Below are 13,210 nucleotides of genomic sequence, written 5' to 3'. Positions count from 1 at the left end.
TTATAGTCAATGTGCTGTGCCCCTGTTTGCATCTGAGAGGCGGCTGTACATACATGGTCCCACTCCCACTATTAAGCTGTGAGCTGTTCCCTTATTTCCTGTTGATTATAATAAAGGGTGACTATGCATACAGGGGAAAGATGGGCGTCTTATCACTAAAACATTTATGGCAGGTAGGATGTTACCTTTTAGGGTCTGAAAATTATATATACACCGTCCAGCCATTACATTAAAATCACTGACAGGTGAAGTGGATATCGTTGATTATCTCATAAAGCAATTCGACTTTACCGCTCTGATGGTAAGTAATGCAAAGCTAAGCTTTTCTCTGGAAGACACTCCTTCTTTCCACACCATGCAGTAGGTGAAGGATGCTACAGATGCTCATCCTGACAGGTTGGACCAGGTGGTTCTTCCTTCACCAGAAGCCAGGGGCGTAGCTAAAGGCTCATGGGCCCTGGTGCAAGAATTCAGCTTGGGCCCCCTACCCCTCCTCAACACCAGTAGACTATTCCCAGCTGCCTTGCCCAACAGACCCCATGAAAGCCCCCACAGTATAATGCCCCCATAGCTGCCACTACAGTATAATGCCACCACACAGTATAATGCCCCTCATAGCTGCCCCCCACACAGTATAATGCCCCCATAGCTGACCACCACAGTATAATGCCACCATAGCTGCCCCAAACAGTATAATGCTCCCATAGCTGCCCCCCCCCACAGTATAATCCCCCCATACCTACCCCCACAGTATAACGCCCCTATAGCTGACCCCACAGTATATTGCCATCCATGGCTGCCACATACAGTATAATGCCCACCATACAGTGTAATGCTCCCCATAGCTGCCCCACACACTAAAATGCCCCATACAGTATAATGCCCCCCATAGCTACCCCATACATTATAATGCCCCCCATACAGTATAATGCCCTTCATAGCTGCCACATACAGTATAATGCCCCCAATTGCTGCCCCATACAGTATAATGCCCACCATACAGTATAATGCCCTCCATAGCTGCCCCATACATATAATGGACCCCACAGCTGTCCCATACAGTATTATGCCCCCTCAGCAGATACCATACGAGCCCCCCTCCCATACCCAGTATAATGCCCCCATATCTCTGTACCTAATAGAAAAATAATAACATAATTACTTCTCCTCCTCTGCACTGTGCTGTAAGTGACTTGGCACAGACAGGCGCGATGAAGTCGCTACATCGCGCCTGGCACAGTTAATACTGGAGCAAGGCTCCAACATTGAACCCAACTGAACGTGCGTCCTGCTGACGCAGATTCAGTTGGAAGCGGGATCAGCGCGGTCAGCGCTGTGTGGCAACGGGGGCCCCGTCGCAGTTGCAACCGTTGCGACCTCTATAGCTACGCCACTGCCAGAAGCCCTTTAACGGGATTCCCTTATTACCCGGCTACCTTGAAGATCTATTAGACATAGAGCAGCACCATAGATATAACGTTTGGATAAAAGTGTTTTAATTATACCAAGAAAAGTATAAACATTACAAGCATATTAAAGAAACACTCCCAATTTTTTTTTTTATTCTCTCGCCCGTTGGAAAGGCATATTATGTAAATTGTGGTGAAAGTAATCTTCATACCCGTGGCTGTATTTGTGAGTTATACACTCCCTTCGGGTCCTCAACTGTTTTTTTTTTTTTTATTGAAAGCCAGAGTCGTGCTTTCTATCACCCAGGTGCATAAAAAGTGCAGGAGTGCCACACAAAAAGTGCACAAGGATACGGTCTATCGCAGGCCTACTCCTAAATAACCACTCCCCGACCCTCCAAACCGTAGGCTCAAAGGATGGAGGATCGATGATCCCCCGTCGCCGAAGCTTAGGGAGACCCAAACACACTCCAAGGCTTCTAACTGGGCTGCCACCCCAGTGTCAACCTAGGAGCCTGCATCTAGGTCGCACCTCCCCTCCGGAGAAGGGAGGCCGGGTTGCAGGGGAAATGGAACCAGAAGGCCACACATTTCCCCCTAGACCTTAGGTGGGACCCAAAATGGCGCCGCATCCTAAAAATCCTGTGACACAAGTGACGAACACACAGTTAAAAAATAAAATTAAATAAGTGGATGTGCGCTGTGATACAGCCTGGACATCTGCCAGGTATAAAAATTCCTCATCTCCCAGCCAGAAGGCCCGGGAGAATAAAGGTGTATGCTCAGGTAGCGTGAAAGACAAGTGCGTGCAAATGTGCCTTCAATCAGTGGGATCCCACCCCAAGTGAGTTAGGGCACCCCAGGGACACCAGCCTTGGTGCACTTAGCAACTCAGGCTTCCAAGCTACCTGACCTCATGACCTTGATCCGGCTGTTGCCTGGTCACTTGCAAATGACACCTTTAAACCAAATGCGTAATGACCGTTGTGGTTCTCTACCCTCACCTCGGCGTCTGTCATCCCTCTACGATAGTCTACACTCCACTGGCAGGGATGATTACTAACCTCAGCTCGAGCAGATACTACACTTGATCTTAGCCAAAAGGCTCAGAAGTGACCTTCTGGTCCTCAACTGTGTCGTGTGACCAGCAAAAAGGCTCTTCAACTACCACAGCGTCTCATGTGTGGACAGGAAGTCAGTTTCTCCATTTATCCCTATAAGACTCTCATCGAGGCTGTAATAGTAATGATTAGAGAAACTGACTTCATGCCCACACATGAGATGCTTTGGCAGTTTGAGAGTCCTATTGCTGGTCACATGGCGTAAAGGAGACCCCAGGTGGGCGCAATATACAATTTACAAAGGAGGGGATTGCCTGCAGACAACCAAGCCCAATTTCCCAACTAACGATTGATAGTAGAACAAACTTTATTAAGCTACGTATAGCAAGACAGACCACATAGAATTGCATTAAAATTGTCACTACCTAAGACCGGACATGAGAGTAGTTTACCTGTGTGGATACAGGCATGTATGGTAATAGAATAGGAGCGCAGATTCCTATCATTAGCAAGTTAAATTGTTAAATTGGCTAATAGGTAGAGAGTAGGTCCGGTCAACGGTAGGTATTAAAATCTTGACAGCCCCCCCGACATGTTTCGCTACATGTTTCGCTACAGAGTAGCGTCCTCAGGGGTACATGGGCCTAGCCCCGTGTACCCCTGAGGACGCTACTCTGTAGCGAAACATGTCGGGGGGGCTGTCAAGATTTTAATACCTACCGTTGACCGGACCTACTGTCTACCTATTAGCCAATTTAACAATTTAACTTGCTAATGATAGGAATCTGCGCTCCTATTCTATTACCATACATGCCTGTATCCACACAGGTAAACTACTCTCATGTCCGGTCTTAGGTAGTGACAATTTTAATGCAATTCTATGTGGTCTGTCTTGCTATACGTAGCTTAATAAAGTTTGTTCTACTATGAATCGGTAGTTCGGAAATTGGGCTATTGCTGGTCACATGACACAGCTGAGGACCAGAAGGGAGTGGATAACTCACAAATACAGCCACCGGTAAGAAGATTACTGTAGCGTCCATGGCCACGGGCCATCAGGTTTACTCACCTCCCGATGCCCGCAGCCATGGATCCGTGAGCGCTGGTTCCCATCTCCTTCCTAGGAGATGCCAGCGCTCACTTCCGCTCCGGACTGATGTGTCCCGTAGGGCCAACGCGCGCACCTGTAAAACAATCATCATCATCAACCACATGACTTCCAGTTCTATAAGAGGGCCCCAGCCCTTCTGATCCTTGCCTGAGCGTTGTTAGTAATTCCTAAGTCTGTCTTGCAAATGGTCCCTTAGTGTTTCCCGTTCCAGTTGTTACCCGTGCCCTGTTACCTGTTCCTGTATCCTGTGCTGTGTTCTTGTTCTGGTGCCTACTATTTGGAGTCGTGTCTACTGCATCTGTGTCATCCGCCACGTCCTGTGTCATCTGCCACGTCCAGGAGGATTTGCCACGTCTGGCGCAACCTGTGGCATCTGTGTCACCCGCCACGTCCTGTGTCATCTGCCACGTCCAGAGGGATTCGCCACGTCTCGCGCAACCTGCGGCACCTGCTTTCATCCGCCACATCTAGCGTTACCTGCTGCACCCATCTCCATCAGTGCCAGAGCTGCGGCCACTGTCTGGACTACTCAGGTACCCTTGTGCGGGACTTTGTATTTCTGGGGTTCCCTGTTGTTTGGCCAGCTGCCTCCCCGCTACGGCGGTATGGCCTAGTGGGTCCACAAACCCACAAACCATGACAGTATGCTCAGGCCACGGACCCCGCTGGTCAACCTGAGACCTTGACGACACAAGCCATGCTGGCCGAGATGCAAGACCTCCAGTCACGGCAAGACCAACTCCTCCTGACGGTGAACGCCATAGCCCATCGGCTGCCTGCTCCAACCACAGTCGTCACCGCACCCATTCCTGCTGTTCCTCCTGCTACACTTCCTGTCTGTACCAGTGCCGACCCCCTGTGTTTCTTGCCGCTACCTCCACGCTATGACGGAGACCTGAGGACCTGCAGGGGATTTTTGAATCAGTGCCTGACCCACTTCAGACTTCATGCCAGGTCCTTCTCTTCGGATGACGTCAGGATTGCCTTCATCATCTCTCTCCTTACATGCAAAGCCCTGGCATGGGCTAATCCTCTGTGGGAACATCAGGGACCAGAGACCCGTGACTTGCAGTGCTTCTTACGGACCTTCCGCTCGATCTTTGAGGAACCTGCCAGGGTTTCTTCGGCTGCTGCATCCCTGCTGACCCTACACCAGGGAAACCTCTGCGTGGGCGAGTATGCTATTCAGTTCCGTATCCTGGCTGCTGAGTTAACCTAGAACAATGAGGCTTTGGTGGCCACATTCTGGCAGGGACTGTCTTCGGGGATCAAGGACGAGCTGGCTGCTCGCGATCTGCCATCTACCCTGGACGATCTTATCCTACTCACCACCCGGGTTGACATGAGGGTCCGGGAGCGTTCCCAAGAGGTTCTCCAGGAGAGAGAACTTCCTAGGCTGGATTCTATGCAGAGTAACCATGTCAAATTGTCTATCCAGGAGAAACAACGCAGAGGCACTTCTGTACTTTGTCTGTATATTGCGTCTGTGTACCCAGAGGCCAGAGAGACCCCACTGCTTAGGATTGGTTGGGGAGACAACCCTAGGTGGAACAGTACCTAATAAAACATTCTGTTCCAAGCTGACTATTCCTGTGACCCTAGTATCCGGCGAGAGGACGCATCAGGTTTCTGCCTATCTTTGGTCTGGGTCTGCGGCAAACTTCATCCAAAAAGAGCTGGTGGATCATCTTCAGTTGCCCTCAGTCCCCCTAGAGACATCTTTGGCTGTTGTCTCAGTGAACCGACTGTCTCTGCCTGATCCCATCGTTTCTAAAACCAAGCCGTTGAAGCTCCAGTTTGGAGTCCTTCATTCTGATTCTATGGAATAGCCTACCGCAGGAGCTGGTCACAGCAGGGACAGTAGATGGCTTTAAAAAAGCGTTAGATAATTTCCTAGAACAAAAAAGTATTAGCTCCTATGTGTAGAAATTTTTCCCTTCTCTCTTCCCGTCCCTTGGTTGAACTTGATGGACATGTGTCTTCTTTCAGCCGTACTAACTATGTAAGCCATCAATCCTGTTCTGCTGGACCTGCCTTGGCTTCGACTACAAGCCCCAGTCCTGGACTGGAATTCCGAAGAGGTTCTCCAATGGGGCTCCAAGTGCCTTGGTCGTTGTCTGTTGCAGATCCGTCCTCTCCAGACTCCTCTACCTCAGTCTTTGGTGGGACTGCCTCCCCCGTTTGCTCAGTTTGCAGCATAAGGGAGGCTGAGACGCTGCCTCCACATCGGACTTATGACTGCCCCATTGAACTGGTCCCTAATGCCTCTCTCCCCGTGGCCGAGTATATCCTCTCTCCTTGCCAGAGTCTCTGTCCATGTCGGCCTATATCAAGGAGATTTCGGGAGAGGGGTTTCACATGAAAGTCTTCCTCCCCGGCCGGGGCTGGATTCTTCTTCGTTAAAAAGAGAGACAGATCCCGTCGACCCTGCATTGACTACCGTGGTCTCAACCAGATCACGGTAAAGAACAAATACCCATTGACACTTACACTACCGTTCAAAAGTTTGGGGTCACCCAGACAATTTTGTGTTTTCCATGAAAACTCACACTTATATTTATCAAATGAGTTGCAAAATGACTAGAAAATATAGTCAAGACATTGACAAGGTTAGAAATAATGATTTTTATTTGAAATAATAATTTTCTCCTTCAAACTTTGCTTTCGTCAAAGAATGCTCCATTTGCAGCAATTACAGCATTGCAGACCTTTGGCATTCTAGCTGTTGATTTGCTGAGGTAATCGGGAGAAATTTCACCCCATGCTTCCAGAAGCCCCTCCCACATGTTGGATTGGCTTGATGGGCACTTCTTGCGTACCATACGGTCAAGCTGCTCCCACAACAGCTCTATGGGGTTGAGATCTGGTGAATGCGCTGGCCACTCCATTACAGATAGAATACCAGCTGCCTGCTTCTTCCCTAAATAGTTCTTGCATAATTTGGAGGTGTGCTTTGGGTCATTGTCCTGTTGTAGGATGAAATTGGCTCCAATCAAGCGCTGTCCACAGGGTATGGCATGGCGTTGCAAAATGGAGTGATAGCCTTCCTTATTCAAAATCCCTTTTACCTTGTACAAATCTCCCACTTTACCAGCACCAAAGCAACCCCAGACCATCACATTACCTCCACCATGCTTGACAGATGGCGTCAGGCACCCATCCAGCATCTTTTCAGTTGTTCTGCGTCTAACAAATGTTCTTCTGTGTGATCCAAACACCTCAAACTTCGATTCGTCTGTCCATAACACTTTTTTCCAATCTTCCTCTGTCCAATGTCTGTGTGCTTTTGCCCATATTAATCTTTTCCTTTTATTAGCCAGTCTCAGATATGGCTTTTTCTTTGCCACTCTGCCCTGAAGGCCAGCATCCCGGAATCACCTCTTCACTGTAGACATTGACACTGGCGTTTTGTGGGTACTATTTAATGAAGCTGCCAGTTGAGGACATGTGAGGCGTCTATTTCTCAAACTAGGGACTCTAATGTACTTGTCTTGTTGCTCAGTTGTGCAGCGGGGCCTCCCACTTCTCTTTCTACTCTGGTTAGAGCCTGTGTGTGCTGTCCTCTGAAGGGAGTAGTACACACCGTTGTAGGAAATCTTCAGTTTCTTGGCAATTTCTCGCATGGAATAGCCTTCATTTCTAAGAACAAGAAAAGACTGTCGAGTTTCACATGAAAGCTCTCTTTTTCTAGCCATTTTGAGAGTTTAATCGAACCCACAAATGTAATGCTCCAGATTCTCAACTAGCTCAAAGGAAGGTCAGTTTTATAGCTCCTGTAAACAGCAAAACTGTTTACAGCGGTGCTAACATAATTGCACAAGTTGTTTTTTTAAGTGTTTTCTAATCATCCATTAGCCTTCTAACACAGTTAGCAAACACAATGTACCATTAGAACAATGGAGTGATGGTTGCTGGAAATGGGCCTCTATACACCTATGTAGATATTGCATTAAAAACCAGACGTTTGCAGCTAGAATAGTCCTTTAGCACATTAACAATGTATAGAGTGTATTTTCGATTAAGTTAATATTATCTTCATTGAAAAAATTTGTGCTTTTCATGCAAAAATAAGGAAATTTCTAAGTGACCCTAAACTTTTGAACGGTAGTGTATATACGAGGAGGCAATTTTTTTTCTAAGCTAGACCTGTGGGAGGCTTATAATCTAATCCGGATTCGCCGGGCTGACGAATGGAAGATGGCATTTAACACCCGGGACGAGCACTACGAATACCTAGTGATGCCCTTCGGACTGTGTAAAGCTCCCGCATTGTTTCAGGAATTCATTAATGATATCTTCCGAGATCTCCTCTATGTCTGCGTTGTTGTTTATCTCGATGATATTTAGATTTTCTACCCAGATCCGACGACTCATCGGCATGTCCATCAGGTTCTGCTACGTTTAAGAGAGAATCGTTTATACGCCAAGTTGGAGAAGTGCGTCTTTGAGAGGTGTTCTTTGCACTTCCTGGGCTACATCATCTCGAATCAAGGTCTCAAGATGGATCCTGAGAAAGTGAGAGCTGTCCTGGAGTGGCCACGTCCTCAAGGCCTAAGGGCCATACAGCGGTTCCTGGGATTTGCCAATTTCTACCGGCAGTTTATTCCAAACTTCTCATCTCTGACGGCTCCCATCTCTACCCTTACCAAGAAGGGTGTGAACGCCAAGGTGTGGACTCCAGAGGCAGAGTCCGCATTTATTAGTCTCAAGAAAGCCTTCACTTCAGCTTTGATCCTCCCAGGGGCGTAACTAGGAAAGACTGGGCCCCATAGCAAACTCTTGACCGGGCCCCCCCCCGGGGTGCCACAGCAGCCCCCATTATAAATAGTGCCCCCTGTAGAATGTGCCATACAGCCCCCCTATAGACACTGCTATATAGCCCCGCCTATAGACAGTGTCACACCCCATTTGTAGATAGCGCCCCCACCTCCCCCTTGTAGATAGTGCCATACAGCCCCCCTGTAGATATCGCCATAAAGCCCCCACTGTATATAGCGCTGTACAGCTCCCACTGTATATAGTGCCACACAGCCCCACTCCCTTGTATACAGTGATCACAACCCCCCCTTAGTAGAAAGTGCAGCACACAGACCCCTGTAGATTGCGCCACACTCAGCCCCCTGTAGATAGAGCCACAGCCCTCCCCCTTGTAAATAGTGCCATACAGTTCCCCGATGTGTATAGTGCCACACAGCTCCCCCTTGTGTATAGTGCCACACAGTTCCCCCTTGTGTATAATGCCACACAGCCCCCCTTTGTGTATAGTGCCACACAGCCCCCCCCCTTGTGTATAGTGCCACAATGCAATGGCGCAGCCGAGAAAGTTGTATCAGCCAGGGAGATGTCACTCAAACATAGAAAGGTGGGTTTGGAGGCCGGACTATGTGACTCTTCAGGATCGCGGCACCGCCCCATGACCCTTTAGTGAGTAATTAGCATATAGTGTGCGCAGTTTTAAAAGTAGATTTTAAGGATTTTGCGGCATCTGAAAAAAAACATACAAGGGAATGTTTGGAAATATTGTCAGGTCATGTATTACCGCATGGTGGCGGTTCAAGGGATTAAAACTACCTGACAGGTTCCTATTAAATTTACAATGTATTGAGAACAATTCCATCTGCCCTGCAATTTTGTTATTATAAATATATCCTATATAAACTACAGATCCAGAACCAAGCTCTGACATATATACAGCACCAGAACAAAGCATTGACATATATACAGTACCACAACCAAGCTCAGTACATAAATACAGTACCACAACCAAGCTCAGTACATAAATACAGTACCACAACCAAGCTCTGACATATATACAGTACCACAACCAAGCTTAGTACATAAATACAGTACCACAACCAAGATCAGTACATATATACAGCACCAGAACAAAGCTCTGACATATATACAGTACCAGAACCAAGCTCAGTACATAAATAAAGCGCTAGAACCAAGCCCATACATATATATACAGTACCAGAACCAACCTCAGTACATAAATACAGCACTAGAACCAACCTCAGTACATATATACAGCACCAGAACAAAGCTCAGTACATATATACAGCACTAGAACCAAGCCCATACATATATACACAGCACCAAAACAAATCTCATACGTATATACAGCATCAGAACCAAGATCAGTACATATATACAACACCAGAACAAATACAGCTCAATTTAGTGCAACCCCTGCCGTATAGGTTTGTACGGCGTAAAACTACAGCTCCCAGCATGGCCCAAACAATGGTAAGGATATGCTGGGAGATGTTGTTTCACTAAAAAATATTATATCATAATCATCTCGCTGCAGATCATACATTACTGATTAGAGGCAGAATAAACATTTACATTACAGATTCTAGTTCTTTTCTTCTCCCTCCGGTCCAGACATCTATGATGGATTTCAACCGGCCATGACCCATTTCTGTAGTTTTCCGCTCAGATATCTTCAGTTTCTCACTTTTAAAATATTTCTGTACCTATAAACAAAGTTAAAATTCTCAACACCTCTAAATATAATAAAGCACCATACACTGCAACTCTAACTATAATAGCGCCATACACTGTGTCCCTGATTATAATAGTACCATACACTGTGTCACACACACCGTGCCCCTTGTAGATAGTGCCCCCATAGCCCCCTGTAGATAGTGACCCCCATAGAGCCTCTGTAGATAATGACCCACATAGAAGCCCCTGTAGATAGTGACCACATATGGACTCCAGAGCTCCAAGGCAATAGTGCTAACCACTGAGCCACCGTGCTGCCCTACATATAGATAGTGCTCCACGTATAGTGCACCTCTGTAGATAGTGTCTCACATATAGCTCCCCCTGTATATAATGTCCCACATATAGCCCACCCCTGTAGACTGTGCACTACATATAGCCACCCTGTTGCTAGTGCCCCACAGGTAACCCACCCCTGTATATAGTGTCCCACATATAGCCCACCCCTATAGAAATTACCCTAAAAATAGCTCCCCTATAGATAGTGCTCGACATATAGCCCACCCCTGTATAGTGTCTCACATATAGTGCCCCACATATAGACCCCCCCTGTAGATAGTGCCCCACATATAGACCAGCCTGTAGATAGTGGCCCACATATAGAGCCCCCTGTATATAGTGGCCCACATATAGAGCCCCCTGTTTATAGTGGCCCACATCCCCACATATAGACCCCCCCTGTAGATTGTGCCCCACATCCCCACATACAGACCTCCCCTGTAGCTAGTGCCCCACATATAGACCCCCCTGTATATAGTGGCCCACATATAGACCCCCCCTGTAGATAGACCCTCCACTATAGATAATGCCACTCACATTTTTATAAGAAAAAAATATATAAACTTGACATACTCACATAATCCCGTTCCCACGCTGTTCACTGGCGATGCAGACATGCTCTCTTCTGAGCATGTCTGCTGGAGATGAACGAGCGTCATCCAATGACGCTGATTAGCAGGGCAGAATGACTTGCCCCGTCAATCAGCACCTTCCAAGCATGGAAGCGGCGCGATGATGTCATCGCGCCGCTAGCCAATCAGTGTCATTGTAAGGCACTGGATGGTCGGGCACGTAACATGCCCGTCCATTCAATGCTAATGCTTGTATTTGGCTGCCGCTAGCAGTGGGGCACCCTCCGATGCTAGCGACACCTACAGGCATGAGAGGGCCTGTGTCGCCCAGCCCATACTTGGAGGCTCAGCGGCGCGGGCCCCATAGTAGTGGCGCTACCGCTGTAGCAGCCATAACGGCTGCTAGCAACGCCACCGGGCATATGGGGGGGCGTGTCGGCTGGCAGCACAGGCCCCCTCAGGCCCCGTAGCAGCCGCTCCGGCTGCTACCACGGTAGTTACGCCACTGGATCCTCCATCATCCTGACGTATCTCGGCAGTTCTCATTGGAGGTGGATACTTCCTCTGTTGGTGCAGGTGCACTTCTGTTCCAGAGGAGCTCCAAAGGAAAGGCAGTAGTATGTGGCTACTACTCAAGACTTTTTTCTTCTGCTGAGCGCAATTACTCTACAGGAGATCGGGAGCTACTGGCCATCAAATTGGCTCTGGAGGAATGGAGACATCTTCTAGAGGGCGCAGCTCACCCCATCCTGATCTACACCGACCACAAAAACCTTACCTACCTTCAGTCCGCTCAACGACTAAATCCCCGTCAAGCCAGGTGGTCACTGTTCTTCACCCGTTTCCAATTTTTGCTCCACTACCGTCCCGCTGACAAGAATGTGAGGGCCGATGCCCTGACACAGTGGAGTCCCTTCAGACTATCATAGACTCGTCCTGCATTGTCCCTGCTAATCCTCTGAAGGTTAGATACATCCCTCCGGGGAGGACTTTTGTGCGTTTGGCAGACAGGAAGACAGGAAGAGAATCCTTCGCTGGGGACACAGCTCCAAACTGGCTGGGCACGCGGGTGTTCGTAAGACTCGAGATCTGATTGCTCGTCATTTCTGGTGGCCAACGCTGCCCAAAGATATTGTAGACTTTGTCTCTTCCTGCACTGTGTGTGCTTCCAACAAAGTTGCTCACTCCAAGCCTGCGGTCTGCTCCAACCTCTGCCTGTGCCCAATGCTCCCTGGCAGCATTTATCAATCTTTGTCACAGATCATCTTCCCTCAGCAGGATGCAATACGGTCTGGGTGGTTCTCGAAGATGGCACATTTTATCCCGCTGACCGACCTACCTTCTGCTCCTCGACTGGCTAATCTCTTCATCCAGCACATCTTCCGCTTGCATGGCTTGCCCCTTCATATCATGTCTAATCGGGGGGTTCAGTTCACCTCGAAATTCTGGAGAGCCTTCTGTAAACTCCTAGATGTGAAATTGGACTTTTCCTCAGCCTACCATCCCCAGACCAATGGCCAAGACGAGAGGATTAAAAAAAATCATGGAAAATTATCTTCACCACTTCATCTCCATCCAGCATGATGACTGGGTACATCTTCTTCCATGGGCCGAGTTCTCATACAACAACCACACAAGTGAATCCACTGCTTCCACACCGTTCTTCATGGTCTACGGCCAACATCCACGAATCCTTCTTCCTGTTTTGGCTACATCCCAGGTATTCACAGCTGACTCTGCATTTGGGAACTTTCTACAAATCTGGCAGCAGACCGGTCGTCTATTCTGCTGGCACTCGATCGCATGAAACGAAAAGCGGATACTAGAAGAGAGCCGCCTCAGTATCTTCCGGGTACCAAAGTCTGGCTGTTCTAAAGGAATATCCATCTGAAGGTGCCTTCGTACAAATTTGCTCCCAGGTTCCTCAGACCTTTTGAGATCCTGCAACAAATTAACTCAGTCTCCTATAAGCTTTGGCTGCCTCCTACCCTCAAAATCCCCAACTCCTTTCATGTGTCCTTCCTGAAGCCTGTGGTCCTGAACTGCTAAACTCCTAGCCCTGCAGTTGTTTCCAGCGATCCTTCTGATGTGTTCGAGGTTAAGGAGATCCTGGACTTAAACAAAGTAGGAGGAAGGACTTTTTATTTGGTGGATTGGAAGGAGTTTGGTCCAGAGGAAAGGTCCTGGGAGCCAGAAGAGAACCTCTATACCCCTACCCTCATTAAGAAATTCCTCTCTCACTCTGGTCCCAAGAAGAGGGAGCGT

The sequence above is a fragment of the Rhinoderma darwinii genome, chromosome 1 (assembly GCF_050947455.1).
Source record: "Rhinoderma darwinii isolate aRhiDar2 chromosome 1, aRhiDar2.hap1, whole genome shotgun sequence".
Taxonomy (NCBI): Eukaryota; Metazoa; Chordata; class Amphibia; order Anura; family Rhinodermatidae; genus Rhinoderma; species Rhinoderma darwinii.
This window is presented reverse-complemented; position numbering follows the sequence as displayed.